Source organism: Myxocyprinus asiaticus, chromosome 5 (assembly GCF_019703515.2).
Source record: "Myxocyprinus asiaticus isolate MX2 ecotype Aquarium Trade chromosome 5, UBuf_Myxa_2, whole genome shotgun sequence".
Classification (NCBI taxonomy): Eukaryota; Metazoa; Chordata; class Actinopteri; order Cypriniformes; family Catostomidae; genus Myxocyprinus; species Myxocyprinus asiaticus.
The window spans coordinates 6,800,977-6,813,441 of NC_059348.1; the positions used below are offsets into that span (position 1 = coordinate 6,800,977).

At 38.9% G+C, this 12,465-nt stretch overlaps 1 non-coding gene across 1 annotated transcript; it reads left to right on the forward strand.

Annotated features, from left to right (window-relative positions):
* Nucleotides 1-1,281: 1,281 nt before the first annotated feature.
* LOC127441744 (small nucleolar RNA U3) lies at nt 1,282-1,495 on the forward strand. The gene has a single exon (XR_007897406.1). It is a non-coding gene; the product is annotated as a small nucleolar RNA U3 (small nucleolar RNA).
* The last annotated feature ends 10,970 nt before the right edge of the window (nt 1,496-12,465 follow it).

Below are 12,465 nucleotides of genomic sequence, written 5' to 3' on the forward strand. Positions count from 1 at the left end.
ATGTCCTCAAATTCACTTCAAGATCAGCTGAATCTCTGTCATGCCATGAAGTTTAACTGTTCAAGAACTGTGCTTTCAAGAATATCATGATAGCATCAGTTGAATTATTTTTAACCAGTTTATGTCATATATTTATATAATATATCACAATTTTCATGAGTTTACAGGATACGCTCATTCATTTGGAGTGTATATGGCGCTGCATGATACTGTAGCAGACGCACTTTTCTGCCTCCTAGTGGTTGGTTAGGGCATTAGTCAAAAGAGCTTGAGCCCACTGTGACTAGAAATGCGTGAAAGCGTCTATGAACTATTTTCGTTACTTTAGTGTTTTCATATATTTGAGATTCAGTGACTTTCAGTGTTTATCTTCCTCCACCATCATTCGGACTCTTTTTATCTGCCTCATTGGTAATTTTCAAAACGTGCTGCTGTTATTGAAAGTATGTTGGCTTGTTTTATTTAAAGCAAATCTTATGCAATCAAATATCTTAAAATTAAATGAAGTTGCTTTTTAACCCTGTATTCTAATAAATATTCAAATAAATAGCTCGGATGAATGAAAAATATTTGTCTTTCATTCTTGATGGAACCTTGATGTAGAGTAGCGAGTTCTCACCGGACCCTTTTTACTGGTGCACCGATGCGCAAAAATAAATAAATAAAAATAATAATAATCATCATCATTTTCAAATACAAATAATGTATGCCATTAGATGGTTAAAATCACCATATTGCTGATTTAAAGTCAGAAGTCTACATTTGTTTTACCCAATAGTTTTTTCTTCTTTTGTGGAGCTTGAAAGCGATGTCTTAGCTGATTGGCTGCTTGTTCACCAAACTGATCATAGATTTGGAATTTGCTGTGTGGATAACTGTAAATGCTTAAAATAATATATGAATTAATTGTGCTTTTGAAATTAAAATAAAGTACCTGCTGCGGTATAAGTAATATATGTAACCCGACCAATAAGCACAGGCTTTAAACGTTTACTGTTGGGTTATTGTGATGTGTTGTTTTTCTCATCGGTGAATAAGGGCACACACATTTTCGGGTAATTGATTTTAATGTTTTATTTCAAGGGAGAAATTGTGTTTCGCAATTAAAATATATATTTGTCATAGGTCTTTAGAGCTTAAGAAATTATGTAAATACAGTTTTTCTGGTGTTTGTTTTCCTCGTCGTTACTTAGTGTGTATCAAGAGGAAGCAAAAACCGATCACCGTCCGTGAGACTGAGAGTGTCAGAATAGACTCGCACTGGTTTTAAATTAAACAGGCAAGACTATACTTTCAGGGATCATTTCTATAGTTTTTAACTTGGAAATGTGTTTTGAGATTGAACTGTCTTCCAAGCCACGATGAAGATTTGTGATGCTTTTCTCTGAGCGTGAGTCGAATACAGAGTAATGATTTTATCATACACCCTGTGTTATTGATGAACGTTTTTCAGCACTTTCAGTGGTGGAAAAGAGAAGAGCATGAACAGAGTGGTGTTATTGAGTGGAATAATGGAGAAAGATGTTCTGGGTTTGTTGTAACTCGTCTGAGAGTGTGTTTCTTGTGTGAACTCTTAATATGTAGGGATTAATGCTTTTTTAAATGAAGTGTTGTTTATTTAGTTATGCATTTGCTGTATATTATTAGTCTCTTTTTTCTTCTGTGAACTGTGCAGTGTTTTATCATGTCTCCTGATTTTCCTCATCAATAATGTCTGTAATCTATCTTTACTACTGATTTTGATCAATCCATCATAGTATCGTATTCTTAATCCTTGTGCGTCAATTTAAAAAAGTTACTCAGAAGTCCTTAAGAGGACAAAAATGTTAGTGTCAAAAAACTGCCATAATAATATTATATATTAATATTATTTTCTACTTTCATTGAGTTTATTTTTTAACTAACATCAGTCCTGATCATTACCAAATATTCATTAATTTTCAGGATTTTAACCCTTTAAATGCCAGTTTGTTTACATAATGCCACTGTTGTTTTTACACACACACACACACACACACACACACACATTTCTCAATACACACATACAAAACCCACTCTGACATCCAAACCAACACACCCACACAATTTTAGCTACATCATTTATTCAATTGGCCAGCAGTGCTCTATAATACAGAAAATAGGAAAAAAGCATGTATTTGCTCCATAGGCTAAACATGAGAAAAAGGGCGCCACATGGTGGAAAATATAAAACATTTACATTTTGAAGCCAGGGCTCCGGAATGAAAGCATTATATATTAGAATTCATGATTTATGCTTTAATGGCACTGGGATCAAATATTGCAGTTTTAATGGATTTCAATGGGGACATTTTTGTCCTTAAGGTCCTGAGTGTAACTATTGTGGACACAGTGTATTATAGATGTATTATAAGAACTGAGGTTGAAATTCCAAAATTCCCCCCAAAATACACACCTTAGACAAAAATTATGCCGTTGGCATTAACACTGCCAAAATGATCGAAATGACGAAAATGTCCCGAAGGTCGTACAACGGTTAAGTACACAAACTCAAGGCATTACATTAGAAATAACCCTTTTGCTTTTTTGGGATAATTATTAAAACATTGCACTGTAAATAATTGCACACGTTCCTTGTAATGCTATAGCAAATAATCATTTTATTTAGAGTGAGACAAAATAGAAAAAAGAAAAACAATACAAATGTAATACACTTCAATAAAAATTTTTTAAATAAAATATGTCCCTCCAGTGTTCCTAATTCAGCAGTCCTTGCTCCTGTATTAAATGTTTTTAAATGGTTTACATTTTGTCCAATTTGTCCAATTCTAAAGGTAGACATAATTTTAATAAAACAAGATAAATATGTATCTTTCAGAAGTTTACATTGTTTGGTTCAATGTTACTTTGGATAGAAAATGTAAATATTTATATTATGCATTATAATACTGCTGATAATATATGCTAATAATATAGTATTACCATTGTATTATTAATAATAAAGTAATAAAAATAAGTACAATTTATAAAAAATATAAAAAATAAAAGGGCAAAAACTCTGTATCTTTGTGCCCCTGAGTTGGTTTGTTGCAGAGTGTACAAATGGGTAAGTTGTGTTCACGTGAAAGTTTGGCTCCCACATCAGTAAGATTAACATAAAATAGAAAATATTAACAGTATTGACAATAAATTACATTACAATCATTGCATGGCCACAAATAATTGAACTACTAAAAGCAGTAATGATCACATTGATATGCAAAATATCATATCATGAGTGAGTGTCATCACAGGTTTAGCATTTATTTTAGCATTTGGAACAGCATGTTTGCATAATTTGTACCTGGAATTACAGGTGCATCTCAATAAATTAGAATGGCGTGGAAAAGTTAATTTATTTCAGTAATTCAACTCAAATTGTGAAACTCGTGTATTAAATAAATTCAGTGCACACAGACTGAAGTAGTTTAAGTCTTTGGTTCTTTTAATTGTGATGATTTTGGCTCACATTTAACAAAAACCCACCAATTCACTATCTCAAAAAATTAGATTACATCATAAGACCAATAAAAAAAAACATTTTTAGTGAACTGTTGGCCTTCTGGAAAGTATGTTCATTTACTGTATATGTACTCAATACTTGGTAGGGGCTCCTTTTGCTTTAATTACTGCCTCAATTCGGCGTGGCATGGAGGTGATCAGTTTGTGGCACTGCTGAGGTGGTATGGAAGCCCAGGTTTCTTTGACAGTGACCTTCAGCTCATCTGCATTTTTTGGTCTCATGTTTCTCATTTTCCTCTTGACAGTACCCCATAGATTCTCTATGGGGTTCAGGTCTGGTGAGTTTGCTGGCCAGTCAAGCACACCAACACCATGGTCATTTAACCAACTTTTGGTGCTTTTGGCAGTGTGGGCAGGTGCCAAATCCTGCTGGAAAATGAAATCAGCATCTTTAAAAAGCTAGTCAGCAGAAGGAAGCATGTAGTGCTCCAAAATTTCTTGGTAAATGGGTGCAGTGACTTTGGTTTTCAAAAAACATAATGGACCAACACCAGCAGATGACATTGCACCCCAAATCATCACAGACTGTGGAAACTTAACAGTGGACTTCAAGCAACTTGGGCTATGAGCTTCTCCACCCTTCCTCCAGACTCTAGGACCTTGGTTTCCAAATGAAATACAAAACTTGCTCTCATCTGAAAAGAGGACTTTGGACCACTGGGCAACAGTCCAGTTCTTCTTCTCCTTAGCCCAGGTAAGACACCTCTGACGTTGTCTGTGGTTCAGGAATGGCTGAATACGACAACTGTAGCCAAATTCCTTGACACGTCTGTGTGTGGTGGCTCTTGATGCCTTGACCCCAGCCTCAGTCCATTCCTTGTGAAGTTCAGCCAAATTCTTGAATCGATTTTGCTTGACAATCCTCATAAGGCTGAGGTTCTCTCGGTTGGTTGTGCATCTTTTTCTTCCACACTTTTTCCTTCCACTCAACTTTCTGTTAACATGCTTGGATACAGCACTCTGTGAACAGCCAGCTTCTTTGGCAATGAATGTTTGTGGCTTACCCTCCTTGTGAAGGGTGTCAATGATTGTCTTCTGGACAACTGTCAGATCAGCAGTCTTCCCCATGATTGTGTAGCCTAGTGAACCAAACTGAGAGACCATTTTGAAGGCTCAGGAAACCTTTGCAGGTGTTTTGAGTTGATTAGCTGATTGGCATGTCACCATATTCTAATTTTTTGAGATAGTGAATTGGTGGGTTTTTGTTAAATGTGAGCCAAAATCATCACAATTAAAAGAACCAAAGACTTAAACTACTTCAGTCTGTGTGCATTGAATTTATTTAATACACGAGTTTCACAATTTGAGTTGAATTACTGAAATAAATGAACTTTTCCACGACATTCTAATTTATTGAGATGCACCTGTATATTAGGCAGAATTTTGTGGATTCACTCCAGGCTGTTGCTTCCACGGACACACTTGTAAAAAGGAACGTCCACTCCATTGATGGTTGTGGTAAGAGCCACGCAGTACATGTCCATGTCTGGAGGATCCTGGAGGCACTCTAGATGACGTTGTTGGCCTTCCCAGACCTCATCTATGGCTTTTGTTAATAAACCACTGTCAACATTAGAAGGACAGTTTATGTGTGCTAACATACTACATAATAAATAGCACATACAAATATATAAAAACACTCATGTAAAATTAGTGTATAATATATACTAACAGTATTGTATATAGGGCTGGGCGATATTTAAAAAATATTTCAGGGATAATTGCCTTAAAAAATATTGTGATATCAGATTACATCGTCAACCCCCTGCCAAGAGTCGGTGAATTTTTTTTGCTTTAATGATTTTGCTTTAAAAAAATTATTTTATTTATTGAAACACATAAAACTTAAAAGACATTTCTAAATTCAAATTGCACTTTAAACTAACTGAAAAAAGCATTAAAATAAAATAATCATAATTTACCATCTCCAACGGCTCCATTTGCCAACACGCAAGCATCCGTCAATGACACCAGGTGGAAAATTACTAAAAGCCTACAGATTAAGAACTAAAGACAATTATAAATTTAAAGACAATGATAATCAAATGTTCCATGCGCATTTTGGAGATTTTATCTGCATCTTGGTGTTTCCATCCAGCAGATTTTATCCGATATCCTAAAATGTGCATAAAAAAAGCGTTGATGGAAACATAGCTCTTGACGGCTTCTCTATTGTCTGTTCTTAAAAATATAATAAAGTGTGTTTCTTCAAGCGCATGTCTTTATGATTAACAGCATTTCTTATCATGTATCACTCTGAGACGTCTCGCAGCAGATCACCTACCTGTTTCGGGTAGATGAGCAAAACTACTCACGCATAAAATTTGGACGAGGAGCTGCCAACTAGATTCAGCCTCGTCGCATTTGGCAGGTAGTAGGTGCTAATTTTACACCCTGGTACCCGTTTAATATATTTGGCAACTTCCCAGATCCATGGTTTTGCCATTTCCCGATATTGTCGATCATGTCTGTTCGGCATCGGGATCTTTGTAAGACATCGTCGATATCCGATTACATCATCCTCTCGCCCAGCCCTAATAGTATATCAGCCATACAGTTAATGACCTCCAATGTTGTAGTACTATTAAAAACTTTTTACATGTTTGTGTCAAATTATATACCTGGTGACTTGAAAAGGCTGACTCCACATTCGTCTAGCCCACCAGGACCTTTGAGCTCACCAATGGCTATCTGGACGAGCCTGAATGTCCCCTGAGCCCCAAGTGTTACTCTCCGAACATGGTGCTTCATATGTTCTCTTGACACGAAGTGTCACACCATGTCTTCACCTGTTAGTGTGTTCAAAGCTGACGAGACCTTTGGTCTGACAGCCTTGATGAGCAGATCCAAGTCTGAGCGGTTGTAGACTAGCACTGCTCCTGCTAGCACAGACTTGAACACAGTATATTTGGAGTGGCTATCAGTGCGAGTGGCTGCATCAAATCGATGGATCCAATGGAAAATGTCCAGACTCACCACCATACCATTGTCCACCCATGTTTGGAACAAGGTCTCCACAGCTGTCGGGCCTTGTGTACAACAACATCCATGGTCAATATACAATATCTTGGGTACAGACTGATTGGCCTCTTGGAATCGGTCCATTACTCCACAGCACATGGGCTCCAGATACTTGATGGACTCTTCACAGGTAAGTACAAATGACACAATCTGGGAATGCTCATTGCCTATGCTGGTAAACCACTCAGATGTGCCTTTACCCTCTCCCAACAGCTTCTTCACCACCTGCAAAGCAAGTTTTAGAAATATGTGTGATCCAAATAATGTGATAGAAAACATGTAATTGAAAGTCAGTCATCAGATTAAACACAACACTGGTTGTACACACCTTCTTAGTGGAGTCCATGTTTAGCACAGTGCCAAAAGTGGAGAGAATTTGGTTCCTGTAGTCCTGCAAATTGTTGTTCTCTGCCAGCAGGAAGGTGTGGTGGAGCAGACGAGCAGAGGGCAGCTCTCTAGGAGTAGGTGGAGCCTCAAAAGTGTGTCCCAAGGCTTACACGATCCCCCTGGGTTTCACGAGAGTCATGAGAAGTGTGGTGTACAGATCCTTTCTCTGGAGATACTCCTCAAAACGATTCTCTTGAATGTGTCGCCACACCTTCACCATGGTGTTCCTTCAGTCCGGTCCCACAGAAGCCATACCAGATTCTTGTCCCCACCCCGCCTGTAAAATATGATCATCAACATGCCAACAGTGACTGGTGCTACTACTTTAAGGCATGTACTGACTTGTCTGTGAGGATAGCAGGGAACATGGCTTGGTGAACTTCACTGAGTTGACCACGGATTGCCGGATCCCAAACCAACCACTGACCCATCTTGCTGCCTTCACTGCTTCTGGCTGCTTTGGTGCAATGTCCACAGCACAGGACCTCCGTCAGCATAGTATACCAGCTGAATACATCACAGATGTGACGAACCTGCAACGTAAAATAAAAACTAGTTAAATAGTAGTGATTTATTTGTTTTGATCTGTCTGTGAGTGTATTTACGTAATAATAACATTGAATTGTTGCATTGGTACATAAACAATGCTATTACCCTGCTGTGCTAGCCTGACTTGTAGAGGTAAACGTCTTTTCCTTTCCCCACACATTCATCGCCACTTCAGCGAATATCTCCATACCCCAACAGGCCGCCACAGAAAGATGTAACTCCAGAAGAAGAGATGAGGAGTTGGCACAGTACCACTAACATAGCCCAGAGGTTCTGGAGGGTAAGACCACATCCTGTCTGATTTCATTACCCACCGCCTCTTCACTGCACTGGTGTTGTCACGGTACATCTGAGTTCTGCTGATGGAATGCCATTGGGATTTTCCCACAGACACACCCAGTGTGACCATTACTCACTGGGGTGTCATTCAGAGATGATTCTTCAGAGGTGACATGACTCTTGTGCTTGAGCTTAGATACAGAATTATTGGATGGAGGCGTCTTCGACGCGAGTGTGGACGCGGATGTGATTGATGGTGCGATTGTGGATTGGGACATCTAGAGTGCTCTATGGGATCTAAAAGCAGGACATCGGAATAACTTTTAATGTTTTGAACTTCTGGAGAGAGATTCTTGCACCCTTTGAAGAGCTTACATGTCAGTTGTGGAAGACGAGTAAGCGCAGTGTTAAATAACCTACAATGATATGAATGTGTCACAATGCGCTTGCACAAAGCACAGATGTCTTGTGCTGCCTCACCCCCTTACTCCAGAAGTACCCTATTAAACTTTGTGCTGAAGTCACCTATTATTTGATATGCTTTCCATTAGGAGCATTATTACTTAACTTCAGCTTCAGTGACATCCCCTCAGATTGGGATTGTTTTCATTTTTAGAGGGGATTTTATTACCTTAACTCCTCCCAATTGGAATGGTCCACTGAGAAAAAGCAATCCGGGAGGAGCCTTCACCAGAGAGTACCGTTGGTGAGCATTATGGCAGAGTAGTGCGAAAGTACTGACCCAAAGGATCCAGGTTATAGCTAAAATTTCTTCTCATTACATATAAATCTTTTACCTTTTTATTAAAGGTGTCCATGGAAGGAAATCTACACATGTTTGTTAAAAACAGTGTTAGTTTAATCATGGGATTAACTATGAGATCTACACGCAGAACATCAAAATAGCATGTGGAATCACCTTATGTTTGTATTATCATCTTGATAATACAAATATCAAAGTCATACTTGACAGTGCAGATGGAAGGTGTTTAGTTCCTGAAACTTGTGATAACTAACAGACAGAGCAATATTATCATGATCAGATACAAAGGAACATCAAACAAAGTAAAAACACTCATCACATCAGTGGAGAGGAACAGAAAATTTTCACACGTCTACGAATGGGGAATTCAAAACTTAATGCAACTCTTCATGTTATAGGGAAGCATAAAACAGGTTTATGTGAGGCATGTCAGGAAATAGATATATATTAATTACATTCCCCAGATACGATTTAGATGTTATGAATTTACAATGCTCATACATCTTAAATATCAGTCCAAGAGCAGGTAAAATAATAAATCCATTAGGTTCAGTGGTCTTAAACATAGGAATATGACCTTGAACACTTAGACTTCATTCTCTTTACACTCCAGTACAGTATGCATCTATTCAGCTGGTTTGCAACTTGCAAGTAAACCCACTAAAGAATAAGAAGAAGGGGCAATGGCAATCAGTCGTGGGTAAAGCAGTGCTACTGTACATGCTTGGTCATAACTACCATGTAAAAGTGAGTTATTATGTATTTATTCCCTTGAGGCTTGCCGTAGAACGTGTATGTCCATATGCAGCTTTCAGTGAGTAAATTTGTATAAAAACAGACAGCTGTGACTCTGCTTTCTGATTTCATTTTAGTGTAGGAAAAAAGGCAGGAAAAACACTATTTTTTACAAGTGATTTGATGCCTCTTTGTTGTTGATACAACAAGACGCCATTCATTAGCCAACCGCAGGATTCTGGTGGGAACGTAGCTCTGCAGGAATGATTTTAGGTAATCTGGAGCAGATCAAGGGACTGTTCGGTATGCCAATATAAGAGCCTTGAACTTGATATGTGCAGCAAACGGCAGCCAGTGTAGAGACAAGGAGTGGTGTAACATGCGCTCTCTTTGGTTCATTGAAGACCAGATGTACTGCTGCATTCTGGATCATTTGCAAAGGCCAAATTGCACATGCAGGAACATTACAGTAATCCAGTCTTGATATGACAAGTGACTAAACAAGGAGTTGTGTGGTATATTCAGAAAGGAAGCGTCTTATTTTCCTGATGTTGTAGAGTGCAAATCTACATGATTGTGCTTTTTTGAGATGTGGTCGGTGAAATTGAGTTGGTTCTCGATGGTTACCCCTAGATTTCTGACTGTTTTTAAAGGTGTTATTGTGGATGAACCCAGCTGAATGGTGATGTTGTGCTCATCAGCAGGGTTGGCTGGAAGGACGAGGAGCTCAGTTTTTGCTAGTTTGAGTTGCAGGTGGTGATCCTTCATCCAGGCCGAGATGTCTGCCAAAAAGGCTGAGATTTGAGCCAATACTGAGGAGTCATCGGGCTGGAAAGACAAGTAGAGCTATGTGTCATTGGCGTAACAGTGGTAAAAGAACCCATGTGCTTGAATGATGGGTCCCAGTGATGTTGTAGATATAGAGAAGAGAAGTTGTCCAAGCACTGAGCCCTGAGGTACCCCAGTAAGTAGCAGATGTGACTTGGACACCTCACCTCTCCAGCCTACCTTAAAAGAACTACCTGAGAGGTAGGACTTGAACCAGCCAAGCACAGTTCCTGTGATGCCCAGATTAGAGAGAGTGGACAGGAGGATCTGATGGTTGACTGTGTCAAAGGCTGCAGATAGGTCCAGTAGAGTAAGGTCAGATGATCTGGATCCCGCTCTCACCTGTCTCAGTGACTCAGTGACAGATATTAGGGCAGTCTCAGTGGAATGTCCACTTTTGAAGCCTGACCGATTGTCATCTAGCAGCTTTTCGGCATCAGAAACAGAGAGCATGTGTCATAACTTAGAAATATTTTTGAGATGGAAGAATGCTGTTCTACAAATATTTGAACTGTGATTTTCAAAGGACAAATTGCTATCAAACATATCACCCAAGTTCTTAACTGTAGAAGACAATGTAACAGTATATCCAATGTGAGACAAATATATTCTAACATCTTATTTTTAGAAGATTTTGGTCCAATAATTAGTACTTTTGTTTTGTCATAATTGAGAAAATAAATTTATATCAGAAAGACTCAAGAGTATTGTAATAAATACAAATGAAGAGATACTTATAGTTAATCATTCTGCGTAAGCCTTGTGGTGAACAATCGGACCAGATTACATTCCACGACCCAGTTTATGGCAGACCCCCTCCATTACTGTCAAGGCAAGGAAGAGTTGCTCCATTTTGTCTGGATCATGGCAGGACCAACACACACACAAAAAAAGCCAAATGCAACCATCAGATAAGCTGCTCGGACAACTACCAGATACTTCACAAAAAAGGCCCTCAACCTTACAACACATGGCAAAAGACTTCTCATTGGTCCATGAATGGTTTCTTAGCAGCATCTCAAACCCCCATCCTAAGGGTTGCCCTGAAACCAAAGGTACAAAGAATAATAAAATATTAAACTCCAGAGTCAACATTAACTTACCATATGGCAAAAGCTGAACAAAGAAGCCACAGAGAAAGACAGAAATGTACAAACATTTACTCCTAACATGGACACCAACTGCAACACATCCACTCCATGTTTATTCACAGAACAATTTATGTAAATTGCAGTTGTTTGATTAACATAATAATTCACACAAATTGAACTGTGGTGGTATAAATGAATACATGTGTAATATTTAGTTTTCAATATCATGTTTGCTCTCTATGTCCTCAGAAAAATGCCAAGAGATGTTTGGAAAGGAAACAATGCATATATAAAACTTTAAAGACACTGTTCTAACCATGTACTTTAAAATATGCAAATGTTCCACACAGAGGAGGGAGGATAGGCCACACTTTGTGCTCCACTTCTGATCTTAACACCCAATCAGAACACTGAAACAGGAAGGCGCCAGACTGAAATCTCCTCCTCATCAGGAAGGTATAAAACTAGCCTCTGGATGACCACACCTTAGTTCTGAGTTCTTGACTGTTTGTCTTCGGGAGAAATAACAGAATAATAATCAATATTCTGAATCTCCAGTCTGAGTGGAAGGAGATGCAACAGACTACAGAACATCTAGGTCCTGAGTCCCCATCCAGAGGGTCGTTAACAGGATATTTATAACACTTCTCCGTTCTGGTCTCGTTCCATGAGAGAGAGGATAAAAGATCATCCAGTTTTCTTAGTCTCCATCTGAGAGACAATAGTAGATCTACCAAGTATCAAGTCTCACTACAAGAGACTAAAGCATCGGCATGTTTGGAATCACTATACCAGGGAGATAACTACAGTGACAAGGTTTAGCTCTGGCGAGCAAACCTTCTCTTCAAGTTTGTACATCTGTGTGTTCCAGATAAAGAAATGTGTGTTGACATAAGGGCTGTATGTCTGTGGGTTCCAGATTGCGAGAACCCTCTCTGTGCTTCTAGGAGATCAGCATTACTCAGCTCCTTCACGTCCCAGGCTGTTGAAATGGAATCCAGATCCTTCCCCACTGTAACGTGGCCCTGAGCCCCAGTGGAAGACATCGCTATCACCAAACTGATTGACCGATCAAGGAGATTGAAATATCACTACTAAACCTCTTTCCAGACACCTTGGCATTAGTGTATACTAAAGGTCTTCATGGGTCCACTTGGATCTGGAAATCTGAGGTCCGACCTGAGACCTGTGCAGGTTCGGGTCCCAAACGTTGACGAGTGACCCGAATTCTTTTAAAATATGCCAACTTTCCATTCATCTTTTTGGGCGTTT